We start from the raw sequence: 12079 nt of genomic DNA, 5'->3' as shown, positions 1-12079 counted from the left end.
TGACCAGCAATCAATCAAAAGCTGAACCAAAAAGTGACCATAAACGGTTCTCGCGTTGATAAAAAACTAAGCTGAAACTGATCAGATTTTTGTCTCAAAATTAGGCAAAATTCATGCCAAATTGATCATAAGCTAATGCAAAAGTATAGTTTTAGTGCTCGGGTGAAACTTATACTCATTTGCATACTTCTCACAGTGACTAGTACACTAAGTAGTGATCTCATGGCAAACATATTGTCAGCGCAATAACTTGGATACATGCTGAATACATCTGAGAGCCACTATATACAAGAGTTGTCCAGAATTGAAGGAGTGGCAGTGCTACCTTCCCCTTGAGCATCAGACAATACTCCAGACCCTTGCTCTGTTGAACCCGACGGAGCCTGAACTAAAGTCGGCTCTAATTGAAAGGCATCTAGGTAAAGCTGCAACAACTAAGGATGGACTGGCAAGTCATCCTCTTCCATCCATTTGGCATCCATTGGTGAATAATTCTAAAATTTCACCAAGTATCTTGTGGAAACTTTACCTTTGACTTTTTTTTCCTTATATGCCAAAATTTACTCGGATATCAAAATCTCATCCAGCTCCTCGATCTCAAGTTGAATTTCAGTAGACATATCCTCTTGCACATCACCATGAAAAGGCCTAAACAAACTGACGTGAAAGGCATTGTGTATCTGCCAATGTTTGGGTAATTTCAGTCGATATGGCACATCGTTGATCTTTTCCAACATCTGGAAGGGCCCATAGTATCTCATACTCACCTTCGGATACAATCTTTCTCTTTCTTTCATCTTTTTCAGCCTTGCCTTTTTAAAACGCAGCAATACATAATCACCCTTTGCAAACTGCAAAGCAGGTCTGTTGGGATCAGCTGCCCTCTTTTACTTTTCTTGCGATCTCTGAAGTGCATATTTTATCTTTGCATAGGCGACATCCAAGTTTTCCACATAACGATTAGCTTGAAAGATCTTATCCTTAGTTTGCAGAATAGGTGGTACCTTCTTGCCACCTTGAACCACCTTAAATGGAGCTTTGCCCGTAGAACTATGCATTGTGTTGTTGTAAGCAAATTGAACCAAGGACAAATACTTCTCCCACAGTGTCTTGTGGTCTAAAATATAACACCTCAAAAGATCTAACACTATGGAATTTGCTTCCTCGGACTGACCATCTGCCTGTGGATGGAAGGATAATGAGAATTTCAGGGTGGTACCCATATTCTCAAACAACCCCTTCCAAAATAAACTTGTTATCCGGGGGTCTCCATCACGAATGATCGACTGTGGTATATCATGATTCTTAAAGATGTGCTGCAAAAACAATCATGCCATATAATCAGCCTTTATTTTCTTACTCACCGAAATGAAATGGGCTTGTTTGCTAAACTTGCAAATGATAGTCCATATCCCATCATTCCTTGTAGGTGTCTTAGGAAGCTAAAAAATAAAGTCCATTGCAATGCTTTGCCAAGGCCTATCTGGAATAGGCAAGGGTTGCAAGAAACCCGACATCTTTTGTCTATCATGCTTTACCTTCTGGCATATGATGCATGTCTTAACAAACTATTCTACATCATGTCTCAAAGTTGACCAATAAAAGAAATGCTCCACTACCTTGACCATGGCATCAATACCTCTATGTCCTGCATATGGAGGAGTATGACTTTCAGTGATAACTCTAGGCCTTAATTGCTTTGTGACACACAGTCATCCATGCATCATTAGAAATCCATCTCTTAGCACAAGGTGTTCATGCCTTTGGCCATTACAAAGCTGATCATAAACATTAGCAAAGTCTAAATCCGCAACATATTGCTCTTTCACAACTCCAACTCAGTGTGATAAACCATGCTGATGACTAAAATTTGTGGCTTACGTGACAATGTATCAGCCACAATATTCTTTTTACCATCAATATGTGCAATCTAAAAATAAAACATAGAGAGAAAGTTTGCCCATCTCATATGCTTTTCTGACAACTTTGTTTGTGTCAAAAAGTACCTCAAAGTTTGATGGTCTGTCTACATAGGGTTTTGTGTCATATATTCCCGTATGCAGTCCTTGTCCAACCATAGCATGAAAAATCGTGCTTCCACTAAAATATCATGGCTGCCCCATCATAGCATGCATTCCCGGCTGTCCAAAATCCATTGGATTGGCACTTCCGTGATGGTCTTGCATTTGCATTCCTTGCCCCATAGGTACCAATTGTTTTATTCCATTAGCATCTTTGGGAGCTTCAAATGAAGGGTTTGGCATTATCTTCGGTGCAATTGTCCCGAAGGTGTAGAAGATGTCTTCTTCTTCTTGCCTTTGCTGTCCTTCTTTGGAGCATTCAAGAATTGGGTAAATTGAGGATCCTTTGCCAATTCAGCAAAGAGATTTGTTGCTGTCCTCATCCGATTCTTGAACTGCTCATCAAATTCCTCTTCACTTTGCTGGTCATCAGTCTCCTTATGCCCTGAATGCTATGCATCTTGTGCAACAACAACATTTTTAGCTTGCTGTCCATGGTCTGAGCCTTGTCCAAGGTCAAGCATTGCATTTCCTTCATTCCCACATGAATGTTTATACTGAGAGGCATCATCACTGCTTGAGTCCATCTCACTGTATGAAGACATATTGCTGTAATTTCTTAGCTGAGAGAAAAAATCAGCACTAGCATAAAGCTATGGCTTGCAATTAGGTGCCTCGGGGCCGACCAAATCAAGAGATTGAGTGGTATCTTGGCAATGGAACCATGTAACTAGCTTTCCTCCTCGGATAGGGTGGTAAATAACCTGATTAAGCACTATTTATAGCAATTAACAAATTCACAAAACTGAAATGCACACTCTTTCATATAATCTTGAACATTGGACACCCTATTGTCCCCAACATTGGCACCCCTTTTGGTATTTATTTAATTTAATTGAAGAAGAAGTTGATTTACAATGGGATGCTCCCAATCCCTTTCGGTATTCCAACTCCCCTTGCGGTTCAAAATGATCAGCAAGTCTTCAATCTGATTTGCCCCTTGATTTGGGCAGTCAATTGGCCTTCACCCGCTTTGATGCGACGTTTGCCTGCTTCGTTGCTTTCAGCATCTTTGGGGATGTCCTCAGCCCAGGACTCCCCATCTGAATCCAAAGCATCTTTACCTTCTACCTGTGCCAAGTGTTGATTGAGAAAATCCAAGCCGATGCTACTGGAGGTCTCCATCAGTTGCCATCTGTGTTTTCCTTTGTGATTCTTTGCAACCACCCTCTTGTGGTCTTTGTTTCACAGTCTTTTCCTCTGACTGCTGCACTCAGAGGGCCTGCACGACGAGCCCTGGTTGCACACACGGAACAGAAAGCAGCAACAGCTGTGCAGGTCAGACACCCAGATCACTGTTGAATCCTCTCTGTCTGTTCTTGTTTGAAGCCTCAGGCAGGGTAATAGGTGCACTTGCTGGGGCTACAGATGTGCACAGGGCTGCAGGGGCGCATGGGTGGGGCACCGGCCAGAATATCCGTGTCTGCCCAAACAGCAACAGCCACCCAGAAACAGTGACACCTGTCCTTGCCTGTGGATATGCAGAACGTGCAGGTCTGCAGGTCGATTGGGGTTGCATGCTGGGGCAGAAACAAGATTGCTGGGTCAGGATGCAGCACAAACGGTGCGGATGTCAGGTTGTTGCCATGTCTCCAGGGTTCCACGGCAGTTGGCGATTCTCCCGTCCTCTCTTTTTTTTTTCGTGAAGATAATTGAATTAAGTAGCAATATTTACATCAGACCATTAGGTCGGCTAAGAAAAATAGAGCAGACACAAATCACCAAGACTCTAACACACAAATACACACAGAAAGGACAGTTGGTGTGGAGTGCATAATATCCAGCTAGGGAGCAACAATGTCAAGAAGAACTAGATCAGCTGAAACCATAGAGGAGATCTACCATAACACTAAACCACGAACACATGCCACATGACCATTGATGCCCGAGGCCGACTCAAAAATAAAGGCATTTCAAGTATGCTAAATATGCCACAAAGCTGTCCATCTAAGAAAATGGAAGAGGCTGGAATAATCTGATTGCAAGGCAGACATGCAAGTCATCCTTTCCATAATCCACGAATGGGCTGATATCTGCTATATTGAGTCACCAAGAACCACACACGGGAAACAAAACTCCAAATTTGTGGAGCAACAGGGCAAGAGGCAGAAATGAAGCAATGTCTCATCACATGTAGTGCGAAATACACAACAGCCATAAGAGATCTTGCGAGCACGCAATACATCCCGAGTCGGAAGACCCCCAATAAGCAACCTCCACATGAACACTTTACCTTGATAAGGAACCTTAGACTTCCAGAGTTGGAGGAATCTTTCTTGCCACTTCTTTTTGCTATCCTGAATATACCATAATTTATTAGCCTTTCTTGTGATCCATCTCTTGACCTCAACCATCTAATGATAGATTTGATTAGCTGACCTTTTATCAAAATCATCAGGAAGCACAAACATCCAATCTTGCCAGGGAGAGGATGGCTATAAAGGAGGCAAAGGAGAGAACCTGAGAAGCTTGTCTTGTATGGATGGCCAAATGCCATGATAGCCATGAGGTACCCCAAAGTGCTAACGAATACGTTGGAAAGAATAAAGATGGGGATGCCTAGGAATAATACCATCATGGACTATCTACAACCCCAAACGAGCCATCCAATTAAACTTATCTCGTAGCAAATCTCTATTAGGCCAATCCAACAACTTGGAAGTAGCTAGCACTTCTCCTTGCAACGAATTCTCCTCCTTACAAAGATTAGGAGGACGCCAAACTGCAAAACGTAACATCTCCTGCTAGGAGGCAAAGGAGAGAACCTGAGAAGCTTGTCCTGTATTGTCGATCAAATGCCATGATAGCCATGAGGCACCCGAAAGTGCTAACGAATACATTGGAAATAATAAAGATGGGGATACCTAGGAATAATACCATCATGGACTATCTACAATCCCAAACGAGCCATCCAATTAAACTTATCTTGCAGCAAATCTCTATTAGGCCAATCCAACAACCTGGAAGTAGCTAGCACTTCTCCTTGTAGCGAATTCTCCTCCTTACGAAGATTAGGAGGGCGCCAAATTGCAAAATGTAACATCTCCTGCTAGGTTGCAATCAAATGAGAAAGGAGAAAAGATTGGGAGACCTTAATAGGCCTTGTGGAGTTGAGCACATGCCACCAAGAAACTTGAATAACTATGCTACCATAAGAGATGCCAGTCTTTTCTATGAAAAAATCTAGCCGTTGCCCACCCCCTCCCCCGGCCTGGCCCCCTCTGTGTATGTGTCTCTCTCTATTTGTACATAGGGCGGGTTGCAAGACAAGGAAGGTCAAGCATTTCTCTCTCTCTCTCTCTCTCTCACACACACACACACACACACACATACACGTAGTGCAAATGCAAAGATTGTTAAGATAGAGAGTGCGAGGATCGAGACACGCAATGCTTTCTCATAGCAAAGAGACAAAGAGAGAGAGTGCAGAGTAGAGAGGAGAGTGAGCATGACGTTCTTGGGTACAATGACGAGTGTACCTCTTTAGGTTATGTGTGTGTGTGTGTGAAAGTGCAAATGTGCTAAGGGTCTGTTCACACCTGTGCACATAGAAAAGACACGATGGCCCTTTATTCCCAACAACCTCCCACCTAAAAGCAATGTGCCTTAAGAGGAGAAAAGAATCAGCTAAGTCTAGGTATGTACAAAGCTGAAATACATATATCTATCCAACTCCCATCATCTGTTGCACTATCCTTACCAACAATCAACATGTCATCAACATACAAAACCAAGTTAATTAGGCTGCCATCTGCTGCCTTCTTGGTGTACAAGCAATGATCCACTTGACTTCTATGAAAACCTTGAGATTGCATAAATGTATGAAACTTACGATACTATTCTCTTGGTGCTTGTTTCAGCCCATACAAACTCCTTTTGAGTTTACATACCATCTTCTCTTTCCCTTTTACCACTAACCCTTAAGGTTGCTGCATTTATATGTTTTCATACAGATCACCATGTAAGAATACAGTCTTTACATCTATCTGTATGAGCTCTATATCTTCAGCTGCACAACCAAGCCCAAAATGGTTCTCAATGTAATCTTGACTACAAGAGATAAGATCTCATCTCAACTTCATGTTTCTGCTTGTACCCCTTCGCAACCAATCTTGCTTTGTACTTTGGCAAGGAACTGGAAGTGACCTTCATCTTGTAAACCCATTTGCATGGAAGGGTTTTTTGCCCTTTAGGCAACTGCACCAAGTCCCAAGTGCCATTTTTCTCAAGAGATTCTATCTGTGACATCATGGCTTTATACCATTTCTTGCTGTCCTGTGTGTCCATTGCTTTCTTGAAGCAAGACGGTTCACCACAGTCTGTCAACATGACATAATCAGCCACATTGTTTGCACTATGAACACATCTATCAGCTTGGCTAGTAGCCCTAGAAGATCTCCTAACCCAATGATCATTGTTTACTGGTTGTTGAGCTTGCAAATTTCCATTTTCAGCTTGGCTGCTTGGTCATTGCAACAACATGGTTATGCACACTAGATACATGGAGAGGATACAAGGTATTACTTTTACAACCTCTGGCAATTACTTTAGATCCCTTACAGATCTTCCATTTCCCATCACCAAAGGTGGTATGAAATCCATCGTCATCTAGCTGCTTTGTGCTAATCAAGCTCTTCTTGAGCTGAGGTACATGCCGTACATGTTGAAGTGTGAAGATAGAACCATGCTGAAACTGCAACTGCACATTGCCAATACTTGCAATGTCACATGCGTAGTTGTTCCCAAGATGGACAACACCATGTCGACCCCGATATAGTCAGAAAATCACTCACAATGAGGGGTGACATGAAAGGAAGCACCTGAATCTAGAATCCAAGTATGCATGTCATCATCCGTATTTGCAAGTAAAGAATTTGTACTAAAGTGTGAAGAGACAAAGAGTATGTTATTCCCACTATCACTGTCATGAGCGACTACATTCACCTCTTCAATTTGGACATTGCTCTTCTTAGGTTGACTCTCTTTCTTCTCTTGCTATCATCTGTCTTCTCGCCCTTTCCTTTCTCTTTCTTCCATTTGTAGTAATCACATTTAAAGTGACCCTTCTTGCCACAATGATGGCATTCAACATCCTTACCACGTGATTTACTGCGTCCCTTGCTATCAGATTTGCCTTTTTGTTGTGATTTGCCCCTAGTATGCAAAGCACTGGAAGACTTACTGGATGCATTGTTCTGCCGATTCATTTCTTCCATGAGTAGAGCACTCTCTACATCAGCATACAAAAGGATCGCATTAGAATTGCTCATAGTAGTCCTGAATGTATCCCAACTCTCTGGCAAAGTGCAAAGCAAGAACCTAGCCTTAAATTCTTCATCAATCAAGAACTTCAAGGCAACTAGCTGGCTGAAAATGGAGTTAAACTCACTCAAGTGAGTAGGCATTGCAGTACTCTCTTTCATACATAAATCCATAAGCTTTTTCAGCCAATACACTTTGCTTGCGGCACTCTTCTGTGCATACAGTTCTTCCAGTCGAGTCCAAATAGCATAGGCAGAATCCAAACATTCAATGTTAAACAGCAAGGCATCAGAAATCGACAGCTCGATGGTTGAGCGTGCAAGCTTATTTAACTCGTCCCAATCTTCCTGTTCCATGTCTGCGGGCTTTGCCTCTTTGGTTTTAATCGGCTTTGCTTGCTTCTTCTGCAACAGGATATTATAGCAATGTTTTTGTCAGACTACAAAGTTATGTGCTCCTTCAAGCTTCTTAATGTGGATGAGATTACTGCTGTCACTGTTGCCAGCCATGATTTTCAGCCCAAATGTGACCGAAAAATTTCAGCGAATGCAGGCCCAAACTGCACAGAAGTGACCAAGGTACAAAGAAGTACCAACCAACAATAAATAACCACGTAGAAGCAGAAATTTCAGATCTGCAGATAAATTTTCAGAAGCACTAAACCTTGTGCTACAGCACTCAACAACTGATTACAGCTGTTTCAGGGGCAAATACATCACATTGCATGAGAAGTACCAATTTTTAGCTGCAATTTCTGTTGTACATGCACCCATGCGTACAAAATTTGACACGCACGGTCAAAAGCCCCAAAATTTTTGTGCTCAAAGCATCAACCATACATCTACACTGTCTCTGGCATGCATGGAATTGACCAATTTTGCCAAAATAGAGAAATTTCAGCAAAAGCCCCTAAATTTTCAAGTGCTAGATGTCCAAATTGCATGGAATTAATTTCGCATGTACATAAAATGACCAAATGGCGCACAAATTTCACCCAAACAGCAAAAGGCCCAAATTGCACGGGGTCCAATGTGCATCAATGTCGAGAAATTGGGTAAATTTCTGCTTAGTTCTTACATGTACATGAAAAACTCCAAATGTCATAGGCAAAATGTCACAAATTCTTGCAGTTTTTGAGACAAATATCACTGTCGTGTCTTGCTCGCATCAGATCTGGACAAATCCCTAAATTTCTCGGGTCCGGTGTGCACAAATTTGCCCCAATTTTTTTTTGAACCAATGTGTGCAATTTCCGCAATTTTTTGGTCAAATTGTCATGTTATTTATGACCAGTATCAAATTCGTGAAAACCCCCAAATTTTCGGGCATAAAAATGCATTGGACCGAAGACCATGCATGCTCACGTGAACCAAGGCTTAAAATAAGCCACTTCTCACCCCTTTTTTTTTTTTTTTTTTGGCTAGTCGCTCATCTGCCCACGTCGACCTGTATCATATGTCTACTTGGCCGCCATGTTGGTCCCATCTGACCGTTGACCCGTCAGATCTGGTCGCCCTCTAGCAGGCGCCCGTTGGTCCCGCTAGTCTTCCGCTCGATTGCTTGCTGGCGCCGTTGGTCTTCTACTTGACCTGCTCGCTTGGCGCCGATGGTCCTCTACACAACTGCTTGCTGGTCTTTTGCACGACCTGTGCTACACGTCGTTTGCACGTGACCTATTCTGCCTCACGTGTCGAGTGTTGTTTGTAGACTTCTGTCAGTCCTGCAACCTGACATTCCTTGGAAATCGAACGTTGTAACCAAGGCTTTGATACCAGTTTGTTAAGTCAAAGAGTGTCAGGATCGAGACACACAATGCTTTCTCGTAGTAGAGAGACACAGAGAGAGTGCAGAGTAGAGAGGAGAGTGAGCACGACATTCTTGGGTACAATGACAAGTGTACCTCTTTAGGTTTTTAGATAGATATATATATGAACATACAAATGTGCTAAGCGTGTGTTCACACCCGTGCAGATATAAAAGACACGATGGCCCTTTATTCCCAACAAAGACCAGATTTGACATGATTTTTATCGATCTAAATATGTTTATGAATAAATGATCTCTTAGATGAGGTAATATTGCCTGATCTAATTCGTTATGGGTCTTGCCAAAACTTCCCTTCTTGTGCTGTTATCATTTTCAATACGGTATATGATATGAGCATTCAAAGATTTCTTCAATGTTTGATATTCTCTCATATTTCTAATCAGTGGATCCATATTTTAAATTTCCTATAAAAATTTGGCTTTATTATCATGGTAGAATTAGGCAAGCTTAATTGAGCCCTTGGGAGCTGAAAGTCAATTTTGCACACCACCTCTCCTTGCCTTCCCATCCCTAGTGTGTAGTCTGCACTGGTTTTGGCCTCTTTCATCAAGACAAGAGATTTTACAGTCTTAGTTTCAGCTCTGTTGACACCTTGATAGATATCTTGCTCTCCTTATTTACTAGGAGGAGGATAGTTTTCGAGTAGCTTGAAGGTTAGAGGGTTAAGTTTTGGTTTCCCAAGGACTTATTAAGCCCTAAAAGGAAGGAGATTTGCTACGTGGTTAAGGCAAGCTGTTTTTTTTTACTCTCACTAGCTTAAAGCATGATATTTTTCTCTCTTCTTGCTATCTTGAATTCGATGGTTGCTTTCAGGGGATTCTTTATCATGTTTGAATCTTGGGGCTAGATCTTTTCTTTAACTACTTCAAGTTTTTTACAATGTTGGATATTGTCCCTATCCTCTCGTCCTCAAGGGTTTGATACTCAGAGGTAGATTCCATTGTTGGCACTCTCGGTTTGTGAGGTCATTTGATGTGCTCTTTTGATTGGTTGTTTTGTTTCTTTCTACGTCTTCCCATTTGCTGTTATTCTTAGCTGATGTAGGAGATAGAGGTAAGGTTGATTTAATCCCTTTTGAAGTCTCTAGGTCAACTTGAGGGATCATTTGATTTGTAAGAAGTTTAAAGACATTCAAATGAAATGTATAGGCAAAGTCCTAGATACCAAAATTGAAATGAAAAGCCATAATGGCTGTCAAAGTGGACACATCCGATATCTGCTTCTTAAGGATAATTGAAACATGTACAATTAGCAAGGATCTGTATTAAAAATTTTGCATATGAAAATCCAAAGTAAATTTTTAACTTGAACAAATTCTACCAGTCTACCACATTCACTAGCTAGGTAGCATCATTTTGGACATTTTGAGTACCCATATGACCGTAATTTGAGTATCTGGTCAAAAGTTACATGAAACCCAATGTGCAAAAGTTTTTCTATGCAATGGGATAGGTTTTGTGATGCAAGTCGTTGGTTGCAATGTGCAATTTGTTGGCTGTGATGCGGTTTGTCCTGTAAGGTGAATATCTCAGAGCAATAAACCAGAAACTTTCAATACAAATTATATGGACTTATTTAATTTTGTGCATATGGATCAAGCATACATTCAAGTAATTGAAATGCACTCAAAATCACTGTTTTTACCTTTTTTTTGCAAGCTATAGAAGTTTAGAAGTTTTGAATGCGATAGCTTATTAACCGGCACTGTGTGGACTGTTTTGTGAATTCAAATGATCATATTATGTCAAAAGCTATGCCTTAATGAAATCATGGGAACTTTTTGCTGCAATTTGTCTAGTACCATTGCATTGCGCATTCACAAGCGATTCTGTGCTACTATGAGTGATTATCCAAAGAAAAGAATGTGGTCCTCTTAAGCCAGTTTTCATCCAAGATTTAATCACACAACGGAAGTGCGTTTCAAAAATTGTTTTAACCCAGGTTGTTTTGCCTTCAGGAAATGGATCAACATGTTCTTTTTAATTGCCTTGGAGTTTTCTAGACAAACTATTGGCTTATTTGTGAGCCCGATCTACCTTTGACAATTTTGGGGAAGACTTTTCTATATCTGGGATTTCTGCATCTGCCTTGAGAACCTACTTACGTTTTTGTGATTGGGTACAATACTGGACCTTGTTTGCAACATGTACAGACCATGGAGATCACTCCGTTAAATATGTGTACCTTTTTCCAGAGATTACTACCGCCATCTCTGTTTGACTGTCTTTCTCTTTGTGAAATAAGACCAGCAACATTAGTTGCTTTTTCTCAGTGTTTTTTATATGCGTTTTATTCTTACTGAGCATGAACTTCTGGAACATTGATCTAATTCAGCCATATTGTTCTACCAAAAGATGTCTCTGTATTCATGTATGTTTGTATGTAGGCATATATACCTAGGAGAAGGCTAATCTATTACAAACACCTCGGTAGTGATTATCACAAGTATATGGTTCTACATATCAACAGGTCTGAGTTATTTCATGGAGGGAGCTTAATAGGCTAGTAGAACAGGAAACCATTGCACGTGTCCTGTTATGCCAAACAATATTAGATTTCTCTACATGAATGGAGGTGCCAGATTGCGATGTTAGAAGGTTCATGCAATCTGAGACTTTAGTCCCCTTGCCACCTCTCCCATTTTCCTTGGGAGTGTGAGAGTAATCTCTGTCCATACAAGGATGAGTCTTCCAATCTAGAAATGTCATGTTGGTCAGTGGCTCAACTTTAAAGATGTGCACAGGCACCACATCATATGCACTTCAAGCAAGTGCATTTTCCCCAATCCATATAAAGTGTTGGTTCTGCAGAGATTATTTGAATGAATTACCATATTCTGGCTTCTTTAACTTTTGGTTTTCTGCAGGTAGTTTGTCCTAATAAGCTGATGGCTTCTTGTTTGTTTGGAA

The 12079-nt window shown here is 41.2% G+C and overlaps 1 protein-coding gene across 2 annotated transcripts in view; it reads left to right on the top strand.

The window, feature by feature from the left end:
* The window catches only part of LOC148022880 (plant/protein (DUF810)), a 199907-nt gene that overhangs the window by 94666 nt on the left and 93162 nt on the right, over positions 1 to 12079 (top strand). The gene's annotated exons all lie outside the window — the stretch shown is intronic.

The sequence above is a fragment of the Lygodium microphyllum genome, chromosome 16 (assembly GCF_053477565.2).
Source record: "Lygodium microphyllum isolate KBCC chromosome 16, Lygodium_microphyllum_v1.1.10, whole genome shotgun sequence".
Classification (NCBI taxonomy): Eukaryota; Viridiplantae; Streptophyta; class Polypodiopsida; order Schizaeales; family Lygodiaceae; genus Lygodium; species Lygodium microphyllum.
This window is presented reverse-complemented; position numbering and strand designations above follow the sequence as displayed.